A 4119-nucleotide genomic window follows, 5' to 3' on the forward strand; every position below is an offset into this window, starting at 1 on the left:
TGCGGCTCTTGACCTCAGGGTTGTGAGTTTAAGCTCCATGCTGAGTGTGATTCCTTAAAAATAAAATCTTAAAAAAAAATCTTTTTATAAAAAACGTATCAATTCTTCCCAAGTAAATAAAAACTTTAAATACCTCCAATCAGAATGGCCTGGGATGGGCTGGAAAACATAAAAGGATTTTAAAGTTTAAAATCATCTCTTAGGGGCGCCTGGGTGGCTCAGTGGGTTAAAGCCTCTGCCTTCAGCTCAGGTTATGATCCCAGAGTCCTGGGATCGAGCCCCACATCGGGCTCTCTGCTCAGCAGGGAGCCTGCTTCCCTTCCTCTCTATCTCTGCCCACCTCTCTGCCTACTTGTGATCTCTGCCTGTCAAATAAATAAATAAAATCTTTAAAAAAAAAAAAACTTATAAACTTGCATATCCTGGCCTCCTTTAAAGATATGGCTTGATGACTAAAATCTAAAAGTTGTCAGAAGGGTTTACAGAATGACTCCTTCAGAGAGGAACAGATGAAGGTTTGGAAGGTTTGGAAAAGTCTCACCCCTACCCCGCTTGGAAAGTGATGTGATGGCTGGCATTCCAGAAGCCATCTTGGACTCTGAGCTGACCTTAAGTATGGATGCTAACACAAGCATAGTTGAAGAGAAAGGTGGAAGGAATTCAGCCCGTGATGAACATGAAGCCATCACATCAGTCCCAGGCTGCCCATTTCTGGATTCTTTTATCTGACAGAGAAATAAACTTCTGTTTTTGCCCAAGTCACTGTTATTTTAGGACTTGACGATACGTTCCTGATCCAAAACCTATTTGACCCACTACTGTAATCAAAAAAATTATTATCATGACACAGAAAAGGCAATAAATAAATCAACAGAATGGGGGGAAAACATCCAAGAAGTAGATTCAAGTATTTATGGGGACTTGATACATGAAAAGATCACAGTTCGGTTCACTTGGAGAACAATGTTTCATTTACTAAGTTTACCTGACATACTGGCTGTTTGCCTGGAAGAAAACAAAGATAAATCATTCCTCACAATATAAATAAAACAAGTAGAGAGAGAGAGTAGATAGAGGTCAAAAGATGAAATGTAAAACAATTAAATTAATCAAAGAGAAGTTAGAAGGAAATTGGCATAAACAAGCTTTGTTTAGGGAGACTTTATTAAGCAGAACAGGAAACCAAAAAGCCACAAAGGAAACAGCGGACATAAAAATGGGAGGGGCACCTGGCTGGCTCAGTTGGTGGAGTCATTGACTCCTGATCTCAGGGTTGTGAGTTCAAACCCCACATTGCCTGTAGAGATTACTTAAAAATAAAATCTTTAAACAAAATTCTAAAACTTTGGTAGAAGAAACGACAAAGTTAAAATACAGATTGGAAAGAGTCTGGGTGCAACACACTTGCTAGACAGTGGTTATCGTCTTTGACAGGTCTGCAGACATTTTCTGTAAATGACAGAGGGTAGATATTTGAGGTTTGAGGGTCATATGGTCTCTGTCACAACTATTCAAGTCTGTCTCTGTAGCACAGACTCAGCCATAGACTGTAAACAAATGAACACCGCTTCATTCCAATAAAATTTTATGCATATTGAAATTTGGATTTCATATCATTTCCATGCATCTTAAAATACTCTTTTTTTAATTTTTTCCAACCACTTAAAAATGTAAAAAATACTCTTAACTAGAAGGCCTTACAGAAACAGGCAGCTGGCCAGTTTTGGTCTAAGGGCCATAATTTGCGACCTTTGGTCGATGATATACAAAGAGCTCCTGCTACTTGGTCATAAAAGGCAAATGACAAAGGATGTAGACATGCCAGCTGCAGAAAAGGAAATCCAAATGACCACTAAGCATTTGTAACAGGATGTGGAATGAGATTTTTCCTGTTATCTGAGTATAACATACGACAAATAATCGCACATTCTAGAGAAAGAGTATTGACAAGCTCTTGAAAGCTTTCTATAAAACACGAGCATCAGTCTTTTGACAACTGGCCCCCATCACCTACCTCCAAACAGTAACAGGCAACTAATTCAGGAAAGGATTGACAGGGAGGACAGCTGGGGTAAGACCTAGTCTATTTGACACTGAGAGCAGATGATTTAAATCTTCCTCTTCTCTACTACATTATTTTTAGCATTTATTTTTATCATGAAAGGAAACTATACCCAACATGGAAGGCCTTACCTATTTCAGAATAGTTCCAGACATTCAATGACTTCCTCTTTCGCCTTTAATTTTTCTTTTTCACGCTCTACTGAGTCTGTCTTTTTATGGAAGAACAGTGCCCTCTTCACACTAAGCAAACACTATGTAAAGGTATTTTACATAGTGGATGTAATTTATAGTCCCAAATCATTTGGCCTTAATAAAGGGCAATGATCTGGGTGGACTTGACCTAATAACAAGAGCCTTTTAAAAACAGAGTTCCGGGACGCCTGGGTGGCTCAGTTGGTTAAGCAGCTGCCTTCGGCTCGGGTCATGATCCCAGCGTCCTGGGATGGAGTCCCACATCGGGCTCCTTGCTCGGCAGGGAGCCTGCTTCTCCCTCTGCCTCTGCCTGCCATCTGTCTGCCTGTGCTTGCTCTCTCCCCCTCTCTCTCTCTGATAAATAAATAAAAAATCTTTAAAAATAAATAAAAATAAAAACAGAGTTCCTCTGGCAGGTTGAAGAAACCCTTGGAAAGGAATCCAGCTTGGCAACACCTTGGTTTCAGCCTCACTGAGCAGAGAATGGAGACATGAAGACATGATTTGCCCAGACAGCTGACCTACAGAACGTTGCTTGGGGTACTGCGTGGATGTTGTTTTAAGCCACTAAGTTCGTGATAAATCATTACATAACAATAGAAAATGATTACACCCTTTATTGCTTGCACCCAGGAGAACCACTCCTACCCTCTGCCCTCTGTACCTACCAGTAGAGGCCTTAGGGGAGAGTGAAGATTTTCCCTCTCCACCCACCCTTGAATGGGGAAGCAGACTAAGGTCGGCTCCACCTTGTCTGGCAGAAGCTAAGACAGGGTGCTCTGGCTCTGCCTGGCCAGTCCCTCATCTCATTCCTTGAGGTGTCCCCTAGAAGTCTTTGATCTCTGGTGCAGTCTTGGGAATCACCGCTTTGGTAAAACCCCATACTTTCCTTAGTTAGCCCCTATCTTTGTTGGAACAGTGTGCATTTTTAATGTTGTCAATGAAGCTACCGCAAACATCTTTGTACCCAAAACTTTGCCTGGATTTTGGCGGGTTTTCTTAGGATAAGAAATGCTGAGTCGAGAGCAAATGAACATCTTCCAGGCTCCTCATATATACTCGCAAACTTTTCTAGAAAGATCCTACCAGTATACCAGGGGAACACGATGTCTAAGATTACTTTTCCAAGCTGAGCCAACAGCTCAAAGACTTAAGAGAAACTTCAAGGGGAAGGCCACCTTTTCATTTTACTTCCACTCTCTCCCTCTTAGTGAACCATTTTCACTCCCAAGTTTTCAGTCGCCCACCGGGAACTGGGATTTCCACCGGGAAATCCCAAAGGCATCCAAACCTAACGTACGTATGCCGAACAAAGGCATAACCTCACCTTTCCACCAAAGTGCCCCAGGTTTAGAAAACAGACCTATCCCTGTGGCCGGGCCCAAGCTGATAACCATTGAAGATAATCAACTGGATTCCCTAACAAAACCACTTTTTTAAGATACGTGCGGGCAGGCCGAGTGCAGACCAGGACAGAGACGGAAACACACGCGCTGGGCACAGCGGCTCTGGGAGGTTGCGGGTGTGTGCACAGCAGCGCCTGCGCACCAAACCACAGGACAAAAAGGTGACGAGCCTGGGTCACGGAGCTTGGCCCAGCAGGCGGTGCCAAAATACAGGCAACCACGGCTGGCAGCCAGACGCGATTTAAGGGATGCGGGCCAAGGACAACGCGCGCCAGAGCCCAACTTTGGCGCCCTATGAGACACAACTGTGCAGCCGCCATGAGGTAGGCGGACCGCCGGGCGCACGAGCGGGCGTGTCGGCGTTTGTGCGCACGCGCCCTTGGACGCGCGGAGGCGCGCGACGTTTGGGAACAGGAAGGAAGCAGAAGGGAAGGGGCGGGGTTTAACCCGTCTCGCG

Source organism: Mustela putorius, unplaced genomic scaffold, assembly GCF_011764305.1.
Source record: "Mustela putorius furo isolate JIRA1106 unplaced genomic scaffold, ASM1176430v1.1 tig00000127_pilon_pilon_pilon, whole genome shotgun sequence".
Lineage (NCBI taxonomy): Eukaryota > Metazoa > Chordata > Mammalia > Carnivora > Mustelidae > Mustela > Mustela putorius.